We start from the raw sequence: 17,195 nt of genomic DNA on the forward strand, positions 1-17,195 counted from the left end.
GATGGCAGGCATGTACTAGTTTTCTAACCCCAACAACACGTCTTGCGATTACGAAGACGGGTGAGAGAGAGAGAGTGACATACTGCGCATGCGTAAATCACGGATATTCTTTTCTGCGATATCCTGGTCTTGTCTACGTGCTGGTCGGCATCTCCCCGCACCTCACCACACCCTTCACCCAGGTACGGACGGAGATGTGGCTTTGCATAGGGGGTGCATTCCAGACGAGTATCCAGCCAGGACTTCGCGCGGCACGCTTGAATTGAAAGTCAGTACGAGTATATTACGGATAGATGAGCTTAGCAAAGGCTTAGAGATTAACAAGGCAGTTGTGAAAATTAAGTAGTTAAGTACAATGTGATATAAACTGGAGGTTCATTGCTCCATTGCGCTATACCAGAAACCGCCACTGAGCCCTGGTGTAGGCACTCCACTCACTCCGTTTGCTGTACAGGGAAGCTCGGCGGCCGGTGATGCTCTTTTATTTCTAGTTCACGGGATTGCCGATAGGAGCGTCCTTTACGATCTCAAAGCGCAAGGTCTGTCTGACAGACCTTGTACCAGCGATGTGGGAACTGTTGCTAACTGTTAAGGAAATGTCCAACGGACGGTTGTTGCGAAATTTGTTATAGGTTACAACCACTAAATTACTTTTATCTAGCCGTGCGGGCAGTTTGCGCCGCGGTGATAGTTAAGAGCCTCTCGGGCACTGTTCTCATGACAGAGCGTGGCCTGGATTTGGAAAGATAGGTTACAGCTACTAAATTACATATCTTTATTGGCGTGTTTCTTCCTGTGTTTTATTCTGTGCGGGTTTGTAACGGAACCAGCGAATTAGGAATTATGGGAAGGACGTCATGGCGGCCAATGGCCGTGCTCGTAGCTGGCCGGCTAATGGTCGATGGCGCGTAAAAACTTTTGTTGTGTTATAAAAGTAAACCTACCTTTTTGGGCGGGCTTGGTGGGTCCCTGGCATTGGCAACGAGCACATCTCTCTTCTAAAAAGATTTTAAGGTACATTTCATACATATTTCTTCGCGAAGTTGTGTGTTATATACAGGAGTGCCTACACTAGGGCGGTACCAATTATTCATACAAATGCAACGTACTCTTCATTTTCTTTGACGTTTTGGAAAGGGGACAGTCTGCCTCGACATTACTGAGATCGATTACTTTTTTAGGAGGCGCAGGTCTAGATAACCAATAAAATATTACTTAAATATTCCTAATACGTAGAAAATCAATTCCTTATGCAGCCAGGCCTTCTAATGAATCCTGTGAAAAATGTCGCTCAGAGATTAGGTTGGTGCGAACATTTTATTGGGCTTGGCAAACTGATATGTGATAGCAATTTCTAGCTCGGTAAGGAAAGCAATGGGAAACTCCTTCACTCATTTCACTTGTACGCCTCTTCAGTGACTCCTAGGCGATCTATGACAGCTTATGTTGAAGTTGTTGAGGATCCAACCAGCCTGCAGGATGACTACTCAACATACATACATACATACAAATAAACATGTATAAAATCAATTAAACACATAGTCAATATGGTAATGATCTAACCTAGTGTACGACTCTCTAATCACGTAGCTAGAGCGTGAAGTACGCGACACACTTTATATGTTACTCAACATTTACACCAATTAAACTATGTAACTATAAGTATATTTTACTACTGCTGAACAGCTCACCGAGCCGATTTATTGCACGTTTATGTGTGCAACAGCGCGATATAATTTAGTAATAAAATTACACTCGGTATTTCTCGTGTCACCAGACATTTAGAGAGGAAACAGCATCATAAATAAGTACCAGTAAATAAGACTACAAGGCTAGGTCCTCTCCCAGGTAAGAATACTATCTATTTAACTTCATACAAGTTCGCTGAGTTAACTAAATATGTGAAAATGGAAAGTTTATAAAATAAGTGACACGATTTCCTAGTCGTAAACAGATCCAGTAGAGAGCGGAGCACGACAGTTCATAGTGTTGATAATGAGATCTGGATCCCGGTACCCGTCCGGGTAACGCACTTGGCTAGGTGCTCTTCTCCTGTGGTAGGGTTGTGGGACCGACTACCAAATTTCAGTTGAATCACTCAGCATTAAAGGTAGAGGCCGGTGTAACTATATTTTATTGCATGTTATACTGTACCAAAGAATCCCAAAATCTACCGCTGTTTTCCGAGGCCTGGGGAGTCGTTCATTTTCACGCCCTTCAAGGCTCTTCCCGTTCTTTTACCGATTCCTTCATTTTCGAAATGTGGGACCTGTTCTATTGTTTCCTCTGATTAGTGTTAACAGAGGATGGTTGCCTATTGGCACTTCCTCCTAAAACAGTAATCACCACCACCAACCAGTCCCTGACTGAGACCAATTAAACATACGCAGTTATGTATTCACCACCCTGGCCGAGAATCGAACCAGGAGCCCTCTGAACTGAAGGCCAGTACGGCGACAATTCAACCATGGAGCTAGATATTATTATTATTATTATTATTATTATTATTATTATTATTATTATTATTATTATTATTATTATTATTATTATTATTATTATTATTAGAGTTTTAACATCGCACTGAATGTTTTGATGATGATTTAAGAGAAATGACTAAGACTAGGAAGGAAGCGGCCGTGGCTTCAATAAAAACAGAGATCCGCTCTTGACTGGAGTGATAATGTGAACAACAGAAAACAACAGAAAACCACACTCAGGACCATCAATGGTGGGATTCTACGCCACCATTTCTCGAACATAAGCTTATAACAACATGATCTGTACCTGGAAAAAAATGGACTGATTTTTATTATTTATTATTATTTTAATAAATACTTGTACTTTATTTTATTTATTTATTTATTTATTTATCATGCCTTTGTAGGTGGCGAAGTTAGGGCTCTTGGCCCTCTCTTACACTTAACCACTGTACACATCATTGAGAGCAGAGTTTGAGTACATATTATATAATAAATGATAACCTACACAAAAATACCTTACACTTTTCTAACTCACATTCATACGATCATTCATTCTTTCCAGTCATACAAGTTAGTCAGCTGCATTCAGCAGGTAGTCTCGGCAAGCAGTCTTAAATTTAAGTAATGAAGTGGAATTTCTGACGCTGACAGGCAGGGAATTCCAAAGTCTAGAACCCGCCACAACAAAGGAGTTGTTGTACATGGAGGAGCGGTGAACAGGAAAAGAAAGGGAGGAACCAGAGCGGGTAATACTGCAGTGAAAAGAGGGCAAATACTTAAGCTGGGATGAAATGTATAGTGGCCTGTCTTCAGAGAGCAGTCTGTATATCTGTATCAGTATGTGATACATCCGTCGTTTGTCAGGTTTTAGCCATGAAATAGTGTGATAGTATGGGGTAACATGTGTGTCATAACTCAGACTGTATATAAATCTAAGACAACAATTAAGCGCTCGCTGAAGTTTCGAAGTCTGCTCTTTTGTTGCGTCTACCAGAATGACGTCACAGTAGTCGAGGACGGGAAGCACTAGCGTTTGTATGAGTTTGACTCTCACAATACAAGGTAAAATATCGCTGTTTCTTTTAACCGAATGAAGTATCGAAAATATTTTTTTACACACATTCTTAATATATTCAGACCAATTTAAAGTTTCGTTCATTGTCACTCCTAGATTTCTCACAGTTTGGCAGAATGGGATAACTCTACCATTCAGTATAACTGAAGGAATAGTTTCGTATCTTAGTGTGGCCAACAATTTTTGAGAGCCAATAATGATTGCTCCAGGTCATTCGTTCTTTCAGTAAACTATTCATTATCAGTGGCTCGCCACAAAACATTATGCATACTTCTTTTATTATAGACTGTTTTGCCTTTCAGCGTTCAGTATGCAAGCCTCCATTCATTAACCAAACGCCTTCACAATCCCCTATTTGTAACTAGCTCTGGGGCTTCATTTATTTGTACATCTCTTATCATTAAATCATTCAAAATCAAGTCTCATCATCGTTGACTTGGACTTCCTCTGCTCCTCTTACCCTCTATGGCCAAGTACATTATTCTACTCCACAGCCCCACCCCCGACGCCGATTCATTTGTGCAGGTTCATCCATCTAATGTCGATCCATATAAACATTTACAATTTTAGTGACATTACTTTTGAACCAATAATAGTAAGCGTGTGCAACCCATTCTGAATTACAGAGTAACTGGAGGAAATTCCTCAGAATATATATTGAAAATGTCTTCCACTTATATCCGCATACAACTATACAACTGTTCTCCAAATTGCGTCTTCGTTAGCGTGACTGAGTTCAGCAAGTTACAGCAGTCTATTCTTGCCCCCACAAGAATAAGTTCGGAGAGGTTTGGTCAGGTGATCTAGAGGGTCACAGTTTTTTTTTTTTTTTTTTTTTTTAAGCGATAAACCAAGAAACTGGCTAAAAGTTCCACGAGTTCCACGGCTATCTTCTTAAGGCTAAAAGATGTTACACTAATCGTAAACTGAAATAAAATACATAAATGCTGGTAATGCAGAATTTCTAGGTACGCTCCAGCTTTTCACTTCTACTCCCGTATAGCATGCCAACGGCCGTAGCCGTGTTGAAACACTGGATCTCGTGAGATCTCCGAAGTTAAGTAACATTGGGTGTGGTCAGGAGTTGGATGGGTTGCCACGCGCTGTTGGTGGGGGTAAGTGAATGGAGGAGCGGAAAGGAACTGGCCACCCTACCGCACGTAAACTCCGGCTCAGGAACACCTCTGCGGAGGTTCGGACTTGCCTTCGGGCAGAATAACCCTTACCTTACCTCTGCATAGCATGTCTCGCACCCGGATGAAGGTCTAGTATTATTGAAAACTATTTGGAAAAAATGAGTATATCTTCGTCTCTTTTTTCTTCCGTCTGCTACTGCAGTTAAGAGTCCTTGTAATTTCCTGAGTGTACAGCTTGATGAAGTGTGGCTTTCCGTTTAATAATTCCTCATCCTGACTGGGGAAATCCATTCCAGCTACCATGAATCGCTACTTTATAAAAGTGGCATTGCCCAGGAGTTGTTAAAAGTTGTAATACTGCCGTTAACGCCCGCTATTCTTAGAATAAACAACTGTCGGAAGAATTCCGACAACAAGAGACCTTGATGTCGGCAAAGGGGGGTTAACCTGTCAAAATTGGGATCAGGATTAAACTGTGCCCTTCCTGCACTCCGCAACGTACAGTTCTCTGAAAGAAGGACATCAGAAGATCTTTTCATATTGGCAGAGTGGTCTTCTTCGAGATAGTACCACTTAAAGAGTTTCGATTTACACTTCGACACACCGGTGCGCAATCGGTTGACAGATTCCCAGGTAACCAAGTATAGTTGAAACCAGGAGCAGGTTCCTCCTCTCTTAGATTCATCTCTGAATGCTGTACTCATTATCTTGGCAGTTCTAATCGTCAATTTTCAGGTGAAACAATGGATGGTTTTATTGATTCGATAAAGCTTAGTTTGGCTGATTGCATCTGGTGTCCGAATAGGCGATAGCCCGGGTCAGATGTCTGTTTCAGGGGTTCTGCTTCGGCTGCGACATGTCTTCTTATTACAGGTAGTGCTATTCTTATGAAAGGGCTGCCTGGCCGGGGCGGTAAAGGCGTGCTCGGTTCGCCCGGAAGGACGTGGGTTCAAATCGCTGCCTGGAAGTCGTAAAATTTAAGAAACTACATTTCCACTTCCGGATGTGCACATGGCCCTGAGGTTCACTCAGCCTACACCAAAAATGAGTACCAGGTTAATTCCTGGGGGCAAAGGCGGCCGGGCGTAGAGCTAACCACTCTACCCCATCAACTGCCGAGGTTACGGATAGTGGAAGCCTTTACCTTCTACCCCTCCCTGGGCCTACATTGCCTGTACGGAGATTACTTTGCTTTTGCTATTCTTATCTTACGGTGTAGAATTTTTTTAGGCATCTTGTAATGTTGCGTATCACCTCATTAATGTCCAGCTCCATGGCTAAATGGTTAACGTGCTGTCCTTTGGACACAGGGGTCCTGGGTTCGATTCCCGGCAGGGTCGGGAATTTTAACCATCATTGGTTAATTTCGCTGGCAGGGGGGCTGGGTGTATGTGTCGTCTTCATCATCATTTCATCCTCATCACGACGCGCAGGTCGCCTATGGGTGTCAAATCAAAAGACCTGCACCTGGCGAGCCGAACATGTCCTCGGATACTCTCGACACTGAAAGCCATACGCCATTTCATTTCACCTCATTAATAGAGACATCGGTAAACAACGAAAGACTACTTCTAGGACGGCCAATAGTAGACATTTCAGTTCACTTTCCAGTTTTTCAACCTAGTCTTGAATTCGTGACAGAATTAATCGAATCCGCCCAATTAATTGTGATAATCCATATACTACGGTTGTTGAATCCTCAGTCCGAAGGCTGTGGGATCCTGAACAGACTGCAAGTCACCTGTTAGATAGCCTAGGCGTCACTGAAGAGGCATAGCAAGGTAGAGCAAGGTAGTTTCCTGTTGGATTCCTCACCGAGCCAGATGTTGCCTGCCAAGTAGACTGCTGCCCTGCCACGCCTAGGCTGTCACATAGCGTGACGACAACTCAACCAATTGTTTTGCTTTCGTGACCGGGTGCGCTGCTTCACATACCAGCCATCTCGTCAGTTGGTCTCACGAGTGAGTGAATCCGTTCCAGCCTTCAGTCTAGAATTAAAACCCTTGGACTCGCCAGGAGTCGAACCCAGCGCCTCCGCTTTAGAGGCGGGTACGCTACCCCTACACCACGGGACTGGCATTTAAATACGAACAGGTAGCAATAAATAGGTTGTTCAACAAAGCGTACAAATGAATATGCTGAGTAATGAAGCCTTCCTTCTCCTGAGACGGTTATGGGACGACTGGCTTGTCACTGCAGTCGTCACGTAGCTGTGTAACTGCTCTATATTGTATGAGCAAAAAGTAATGATCCGCAATATGCTACGAGTGTTACGTAACAGTGATTAGCGGATGCCTTTCTCTGAGACCATGACTTGTACAAAAAGAAACGACAGTCGTTATAAACGGAGTAATCATTCTTGCCTTTCATTTGATGAATACCTGTCCCATCCACTCCAGCAACGATGGGTAAGACACATCATTCTTCTGCTGGAATAGTCGTTCCTTGTGCTCTACTTGAGTGTAGTGGAGTGGAGAACATTTACCCTATGTATGACTTCAAAGTATTGAACGGGGGACAGGTGGATGGTCAGTCCCTCTGTGTTTGCGCCCAGCGCAAGTCTCACCGAGCGATTGTTTTTAAAAGTTGCTTTACGTTGCACCGACACAGATAGGTCTTATGGCGACGATGAAACCTGAAAGGGCTAGGAGTGGGAAGAAAGCGGCCGTGGCCTTAATTAAGGTGCAGCCCCAGCATTTTGCCTGGTGTAAAAATAGGAAACTACGGAAACCATCTTCAGGGCTGCCGACAGTGGGGTTCGAACTTACTATCTCCCGAATACTGGATACTGGCCGCATTTAAGCGACTGCAGCTATCGAGATCGGTCGAGTGATATGAATGACATGTTTGATAATCTTCTTCTTTTTATTATTTTTCTTCTACCACTCTTCCTACATCTGCGGGTCCGCGGGTGCTAATTGTACATATGGATTCGGCCGTGTTTTGCGGCCGGATGCCTTTCCTGATGCTAAGCTTATATTGTGTGTTTCTGTGGTTGTTGATAGTGTAGTGCGTTATATGAATATGAAGAGTAAAGTGTTGGGACACCGGGCGAGTTGGCCGTGCGGTTAGGAGCGCGCAGCTATGAGTTCGCATCCGGGAGATAGTGGGTTCGAATCCCACTGTCGGTAGCCCTGAAGGTGGTTTTCCATGGTTTCCCATTTTTACACCAGGAAAATGCTGGGGCTGTACCTTAATTAAGGCTACGGCCGCTTCCTTCTCATTCCTAGGCCTTTCCTGTCCCATCGTCGCCATAAGACCTATCTGTGTCGGTGCGACGTAAAGCAAAATAGCAATAACAACAACAAGTGTTAGGTCAAACACAAATACCCAGTCCCCGAGCCAGAAGAATTAATCATACGCGATTCAAATCCCCGGTCCACCTCTGTGGTGTAGTGGTTAGTGTGATTAGCTGCCACCCCCGGAGGCCCGGGTTCGATTCCCGGCTCGACCACGAAATTTGAAAAGTGGTACGAGGGCTGGAACGGGGTCCACTCAGCCTCGGGAGGTCAACTGAGTAGAGGTGGGTTCGATTCCCACCTCAGCCATCCTGGAAGTGGTTTTCCGTGGTTTCCTACTTCTCCTCCAGGCGAATGCCGGGATGGTACCTAACTTAAGGCCACGGCCGCTTCCTTCCCTCTTGCTTGCCTATCCCATCCAATCTTCCCATCCCTCCACAAGGCCCCTGTTCAGCATAGCAGGTGAGGCCGCCTGGGCGAGGTACTGATCATACTCCCCAGTTGTATCCCCCGACCAAGAGTCTGAAGCTCCAGGACACTGCCCTTGAGGTGGTAGAGGTGGGATCCCTCGCTAAGTCCGAGGGAAAAACCGAACCTGGAGGGTAAAGAGATGATGATGATGATGATGATGATTAAAATCCCCGACCGGGCCGGGAAGTAAACCCGGGACGCTCTGAACCGAAGGCCTCATTGCTGACCGTTCAGCCAGGAGTCGGACATACGTTTCATAAGGAATATTTAGTTTTCACAATCACATTGTACTCGAAATGAATTCTCAACGTATTGGGACGTGTTCACTACATAATGAAACGATGTTAAGTAGTAAACAAAAATGGACAACCGGAAACGAGTGGGATCCGAACCCACAACCCTCCGATTTCGTGTCGGATTTTCTTAGCAATTGAGCTATGGTAGTCTAGCTCATAACTGTTCTGTTGGAAAGGACCTAAGTTTATTTCAAACACATTAGATAGTCAATTCAATACAATTTTATTGACAAGTTGTCGATGTTAACTAGATAGATAGATAGATAGATAGATAGATAGATAGATAGATAGATAGATAGATAGATAGATAATGTATTTAGAAAAGGTCGTTCGGGATCTCTGGGGACGATGTTTGAAGGGAAAGCCATGTCTCCACCAACGATCATGCTCTATTGAAAAGCCAGCATTTCTAGCTATAGCCCAACAATGTAATTTCCATTGTAGCAGACTTTTCCCAGAGCTAGCATGTCTACCTTATCCCACTCCTCCTGACAGGCTTTCCAGAGTCCATTGATAGTGGGTGGACGTCTATTTCCTAACGCCCTTTTTTTTTTGAGGAGTACAAATGCACAGAAGTGCCTGGTGACCCATCGGAGTCCTTCACCAGAATGTCAGTAAAATGAATTGCACGGATTCCAGTTCCCATCCCATTCTCTCTAAGAACAGACGAGTCGAACGAGAGGTGTGTCTAGATGCTTTATCTTGCTGTAGCCATATCTGATTTTTCGCCATCCCATTCAGTGCTGGGATATCTGCGCTGTAAATGGGTGTTTAAACCTCTTGCTGATAGTACTCGTATGTAGAGTTCGTCTTCAAATTATTAGCGACACGGCGAACGGTTAACTTTCCATTGTAGCAGTATCCAGCGATGATTTACGAAACCTATTGGAAGACTTTCCTGGCATTCTTCATACAAGATTTTCTAAACTCTTTCTCTCTATAACGGTAGTAAATCGAGCGGGGTTTGTTACAGTCACTAAGATACACATATGCTTCGTCTAACGTCACCACATTTTTCAATCTGTCCCCTGCCAGATAGCCCTCATACTGCTTTCTTGCTTAGTGCGACATTCTGAAATGTGACGGGGCAACAGCTTGTGAAGTTGGCGCTTATACCGCTTTTCTGATTGCAGGTCTTTGTTGATTATGGTGTTAACTGTTGAAACAGACATCCCCAACTTACATGTGATAGTCCATTGGAGAGCAGAATTACCACCTGAGACAAGGGCCTTCACTTTCCTCACCACTCCTGGTGTACGACTGGTGGCTGGTTGTGGATTTGCCTACTTTTTCCTCTCTGGAACTAAGCCGAGTCGGCCTTTGCCTTTTTTATTCAGCACTGATCCTGTTCTTTGATAAAAAGAAATCACGCTTCTTGCACATTCATTGGCTTGCAGAATAGCGATATTTAGCATTGGAAAGAGCTGTTATGTAGCCCTCGCAGCAAGGGTCAATTCGCTCTGGCATCGTTGCAGCTAATGTCACGAAACTCTACACACTCACACATTCTCAGTACTGACGTGAATCGTCACTCTTCGTTTTGACGAGCTCAAGTTGATAAAAGCGCCGCCAGTGACCTTCAAACTCGTCACCAGAGATCCCGAACGGCTGGCTAAATTAGGGACATTTGTCCCTATCTTACACTTAATGAATGGAATCATACTGGGCAATTACCATGCCAGTGGATACATTTAAAAAACGAGTTTATTACCAATATCAAAGACGCCCCTAGAACGACGAGAGTCAGTGATACCAAAAATATCAAGAGAGCCAAAACTGTGGCGTACCTTGGAGAATGGATTCCAGAAGACTTTAGTGAAACGGTAGCTCTCGAGAAGAAGAAAACTAAACTAGACAAGCCATACCATGCATGCAGAAAACTATACGCGACGACTCTTCTGTCGATAAATGTCAAACTAAGACACTATAACACAGGACTCAGACCGTCAGTCCACTACGCAGCAGAGCGCACATCTCTAACCAAGAAGACCCTATTAAGAGCTCTCGAAGTACAGGAAAGGAATAGCAGTTAAGGTTTTAACGGCTGGCGTATAAAAATTGTCTGTAGTTTCCGAGCTTGTAGGCCGTTGTAGGATTCCGAATGACTTCGATGGCTACGAAGTCGGAACCCTTGAAAATGCCGAACGCAGTTTTCAGTGAAATGTCGGGACTACGGCCTAGAACTGAAAATACAGGCATTGTTTTGGGTTTATTTATCCATTTTCATTTTGCACCCCTTCTTGAAGACTGTCTATACTCTTCAGGAATTTCTCCAGATCTTCTGCAGACTTAGATAAAATAACAATATCATCTCCTTAGATTGTGACTACCTTTCCAAATTCTTCTTTGAAGTCCTTAACCACGTGTTCTACATAAACATGAGAGGGGAGAAAATACAACCTAGCCTCCCACCTTTCAGGATTGCGGCTTCTTGTTTTTCGTAGTACTCTATTCTGATCACTGCAGACTATATTTTTTAAGATTGTAGGTAATCCTTCTTTCAAGGTATCTGATCGCGGTTACCTTCGGAATCTCAAATAGCATAGTTCAATCAACATTATCGAATGCCTTTTCTAAATCTACGAATGTTTTGTACGCCGGGTTGTCCTTGTTAAGTTGATCCTCTGAGATCAGACGTAAAGTCCGGATTGATTCACGTGTTTCTACATTTCTTCTGAAGCCAAATTGATCTTCTATCTATTCAGCTTCAAGTTGCCTTCTGTAAATAACGCGTGTTAAAATTTTGCAAGCGCGATATATTAAACTAATGGTGCGGTCGTTTTCACACTTGTCAGCGCCTGCTTTCTTGAGAATAGGTATAACAACATTCTGTCTACAATTGATTGGCACCTCTTCTGTATCATACACACACGTAAAATCCAATAATATTAGTAATTTATGTTACATTGTGTTGTGTTGTGTTGTGTTGTGTTGTGTTGTGTTGTGTTGTGTTGTGTTGTGTTGTGTTGTGTTGTGTTGTGTTGTGTCGTTATGTGTTGTGCTGAGTCGTGTCGTGTCGTGTCGTGTTACGCTATGTTATGTTGTGTTATAAGCCGCACCGAGAAAGTGGCCGTGCGGTTAGGGTCGCGCAACTGTGAGCTTGTATTCGGGAGATAGTGGGTTCGAACCCCACTGTCGGCAGCCCTGAAGATGTCCGACTCGTTGGCTGAATGGTCAGCGTACCGGCCTTCGGTTCAGAGGGTTCCGGGTTCGATTCCCAGCCGGGTCGGGGATTTTAACCTTAATTGGTTAATTCCAATGGCACGGGGGCTGGGTGTATGTGCTGTCTTCATCATTTCATCCTCATCACGCCGCGCAGGTTGCCTATGGGTGTCAAATATAAAGACCTGGCGAGCCGAACCCGTCCTGGGATATCCCGGCACTAAAAGCCATACGACATTTCATTTCAGCCCTGAAGATGGTTTTCCGTGGTTTCCGATTTTCACACCAGGCAAAATGCTGGGGCTGTACCTTAATGGAGGCCACGGCCGCTACCTTCCCCATCTCCCACCCTTCCGTCAGCGAAAACCTTCGATGTGTTAGTGCGACGTTAAACAAATAGCAACAAAAGAAATGTTGAAGTCCCACCCGAGAATGTTTCCACTCATAGATCGTCGTCCTTCATTATTAAAAAGAAGTCCGGCTCCATGGCTAAATGGTTAGCGTGCTGGCCTTTGGCCACAGGGGTCCCGGGTTCGATTCCCGGTGGGGTCGGGAATTTTAACCATCATTAGTTAATTTCGCTGGCACAAGGGCTGGGTGTATGTGTCGTCTTCATCATCATTTCATCTTCATCACGACGCGCAGGTCACCTACGGGTGTCAAATCGAAGGACCTGCACCTGGCGAGCCGAACATGTTCTCGGACACTCCCGGCGCTAAAAGCCATACGCCATTTCATTTCATTAAAAGGAACCTGAATGGAAAGTTTATATATGCAATCCAAAATTATGAAAATTTAAATAATGTAAACAGCACATCTTTCTGATAGTACTCCCAGTACTTACAGGAACAAACAGTTTGAGCTCCCTCCCTTGATAATCGAGAATGATGTCCAAAAATAATTTGCTAAGGCGGTAGTGGGTAAGTTGATCGCAGCATTCATACATCCTTACTCGGGGGCCTTAATTCCCTGTTCCACCAAGTCTTTTAAATACTACACAAACTTACATGATGGTGTTAATGTTTCTCAATGTTATTAGTACCGTGGATTTATGCATTCAATAGCATTTCTTCTTTCCTGGTATTTTCCAATTCCACGTAGATTAAGCCCATTTGCATATATGCCAGGACGCCCTCTCTGACGTCAATCCATGTAGAGGAGTGTATTCTCCATAGTGTGTTTCTTTGATGGTAGTGTGGTTTGATGTTTGTGTGTAAATGTAGATATTTAGTCCGCGAGCTAAATGAATTAACCAGACAACACAACAGAACAAACTCGAGGGCTGAATATCGTGCAGTTCTCAGTATCTTCATAAATGTACGACTATGGAATGGAGTTAAGCCTGCTCTAGAGCGAAAGGAAACATTGTACAAGTTGTCTGCCAATCATGAGCCGTGACCCTGAAGGTTTCAGTAACAATGGACGAAGCGAGGGCAGTGAAAGTGTAGATGTTGAAGTGGGAAGAAAACAAACGTAGGAAATTCAGATGATTTAACCGCAAACCGTATGATGTGTGAGGAAAGATTGTGCCTTACGGTACTTTCTTCCGTGAACGTAGATTGTAACGTAAATATCCTGCCAGTGAAGGGAAACACCGCTTCCAGGATATGAAGTAGTGATGATGGCGTTCATGTCTGTAAAGCTGTGTTTGGTTCACCGAGAAGATCGTGGGAACGTATCTTGCCAGAAAATCGAAAATTGAATTGGTGTGTCTTGCACTTCTGAAGAAACACATGACCCTGTGGTTCACTCAGGTTACAACTAAAATTTAGCTTTATGATCGATTTCTGGGAACAATGGTGGTTGGGCATCAACTATCCTATCCCACTTTATCTAGAAGTTCAAAATAATGGAATGTTTACACTTCCCCAATGAAATTTATAGACTGTACGGAGATCAATTTGACCAGCTTATTTTTATTTGTAATGTTATAAATTATATATGACTAAATAACTGAATAAATAACTGAAATAAATTAATAATAGAAATAACATAAATTAATTAAAATTATTGATCGAAATGTCCGTAGTATGGGCGCCAGAGTTCACCAGAATGGATCCCTCAAATTTTAATAAAGCGTGATAATTATCTCTCCCAGGGCATGTGCATAAAGCCGTGTACTGGTACATTTGCTTCACGCCTTACCTAACCTTCTAAAAACGACTAAATAACTAGGAACTGCACCTAGGTTCATCAATGACTCCACTGTTACTAAAATAACTAACTATATTCTGAATAACATCCCTGCATGAGCACTTCATCAACACACCAAAATATACATAAAATACACTCACAAAATACTGCTGGAAGACTCTGTATTTACAACAACAACAACAAAACAGTGGAAAATCAGAAGCGAGGACCAAGCTACTATTTGAAGTCAGTCCGTTGAACGTTAAGAACAAAGCATATATAGGTAGATAGATACCCTTCACTGTCTCTGTGTATCAACACAACTTGCATATTTTCAAAATTGGCACTTCTTATATCACACAGATACTGTGTCTTTATAATTCAGTGTTCACTGATTCTAACACTTGGTTTAAAGATACATTCACTCGAGCAACACACCCTCGTTGTTCCACAGCATGAATTATGGAAAGTCTGAAATACAGCACCCCATAGCTCTCACCAACATATAAGACACCAAGCCGCCACAAGTGATAAAATGCCAAGTGCCTAAGAACTCCACAGTTTGTAGGTCAGTGCCACACATCACATTCTACAAAAGTTACATCTCCTCTCAAAGTTTTAAGTCAAGTCCTCATTCCACAAAAGTTACATCTCCTCTCAAAGTTTTAAGTCAAGTCCTCGTTCCACAAAAGTTACATCTCCTCTATACCACCAAAGATTTTAAGACAAGCATGTTTCACAAAGTTACATGTCAAAAGTCTGCTGTTTTCTCACATGCCTATATAGTCAGCTTCCCCCTACTCTCACACGATACGTCTAGATTGATCCTGGTCATCCAATCACGAGTTGAAGATCATTTTACCATACGAAGATCACACTACGAACCTCTTCCGGGTCCCAAGACAATAACAACCAGGCCGCGTCATCGGACTCTGGGCCGTTCCAAATGCCTCACAGAAACTTTCTGATTTGTAAATAGCACTGTTTTCCCATCCACTTGTACAAAACAAATTACTCATATCAGATATGGAGAGCTCCCAGCTTAAAACATTAAGAATAAATACACAAATGAAATCAGTTCGAACGGCGCATTCCTGTTTCTGACGCTGCTCCTCTAGTTGACGCTCTTTCTCCAATCTGTGATCATGATGATGATGATTATGATGCTTGTCGCTTAAAGAGGCCTAACATGTAGGTCATCGGCCCCGATCATGATATTGCGGTAGGTTTTTGATATGCATCCTTTTTCTCTCATTACCAATTCGACTTTCTTCAAAACCCAACCTTTTTTGTCGTTGTCAGTATTAGGTTTGTCTAAGGTCGTGGACAGAACTTCTTTGTATGATATTCCAGTAATATCACTAGCATGTATTTAGATGACCTATTGTGTGAGCACAATTTCAGATTCGTCAGTCTATATTGGTTAATTCTAATTAGTTAATACTATTTGCTAAGTTTGCCTTTGTTGCCTTAGTAGCCTATATCAGATATGTGGTGCAACTCCAACAGGTACATGTACGACGCTTCCCTTTTTTTTTATTGCGGTTTGAGTGCACATAAAATCAAATAAATGTATCTGTAACAAATATTCCGTGTAGTGAAGACATAGAAATCACACGTTATATTACACTGGGTCTGAACTCCCTAGCTGCTCCTACATATGTCCAGGGTAACTGTTTCACGTTATTCCCACCTGTCACACGCTATCACACCCACCAGTCCAGTATGGTCCCCTAGTCCATACTGAGGTCCTAGCAGGTGGTCCGCGTCTGCAGAGTAGACTTCGGCCTGCAAGTGGCCACGGCTAGCCCGTGGTCCCACAGTCCGACGCTCCGACCGACCAACCGAGCAAAGGAGGTGTGGCTGCGGCTCTGCCGTGGCTCTACGCCTCTGCATTCGAGAGACGGTCTGGGGTTGGTCCCCACCGTCGGTTGTCGTGAGAATGGTTTTCTGTGTTCTGTGAATTTTTATTTTCCTGCACTAAGGCGAATGCTGGGAGAGTTCCTAGTGTAGGCTACGGCCGCCAACCCCCTCATCTGCTCCTAACATCTCCCTGGCCTGAGAGACACCGTAATCGTCTAGGAAACCTGCCGCCCCCTTCAGGGACGGAGTGAAAACCTTTCAATAATGGTAGTCCTAGCCAGTAGTGGACTTCTTCCTCTAACTGTTCTCTTTTAACAAATGAATAGCGCACACATATTGATTATATTTAAGAAATAAAGGGTACTGAATTAATCGTCGAAAACGGCTGGCGAGTGGGGGAAAGGAATTAAGTCAATTTTTCTTTTTTCAAAATGCTATTTCTATAAACGTGTTCCACAATATTTTATTTCAGACTGTTGGTAATCTTGACAGACGAAGTTTTTTTTTACAAGTTTCTTTACGTCGCACCGACACAGATGATGAGGCCGACGACCTAGGTGTTATGCCTTTTTAAACAACGAGCATCATCATCATCATCATCATCATCATCATCATCATCATCATCAACGACAACAACACATATAGGTCTGATGGCGACGATGGGATATGAAAGGGCTGAGAGTGGGAAGGAAGCGGCCGTGGCCTTACAGCCTCAGCATTTGCCTGGTGTGAAAATGGAGAACCACGTAAATCCATCTTCAGGGCTGCCGATGATGAGGTTCGAAGCCAGCATGTACCTAATGCAAGCTTGCAGCAACGTGGCTCGTACCACATAGTCCATTTGGTCGGTAGTCTCCTAGCCCTGACGTTATGCGGGCGTAAGTTTGGGCATTATTTTCTTAAAATCTTCATGACCCCAAACCTCCCTCACCTTCGTTTTATCACTGGGTATAATAAAACTGATTCCACTTACAAAAAAAGAGAACCTGAGTAGGATTCGTCTCGGGTTGCCTAACAAGTACTCCAAGGGCGAATTCTCCCAGGACTGTTACGCGATCACTAAGAAACCGATTTGTCATCGAAATTAGTGCAGTATCATATTTTCCAGGAAGTCTTGTAGGAAGCGTACAATTAACGTTTGCCCTTGCTCTGTAGACATACTGTAACTTAATTGGAAATTCCTCAATGCTGTTTCCAACTACCATGAGAGATTTCAGAATAAAAGCTTTATTAAACTCGTAGAAGATTCGATATTAAAATTAATACGATAATTGTGTGCCATTATTTTCGTCTTTGCAGTGTTACAGTATTCTAGGACCATGCAATGTAAGAATTTGGAA

Source organism: Anabrus simplex, chromosome 1 (genome assembly GCF_040414725.1).
Source record: "Anabrus simplex isolate iqAnaSimp1 chromosome 1, ASM4041472v1, whole genome shotgun sequence".
NCBI lineage: Eukaryota > Metazoa > Arthropoda > Insecta > Orthoptera > Tettigoniidae > Anabrus > Anabrus simplex.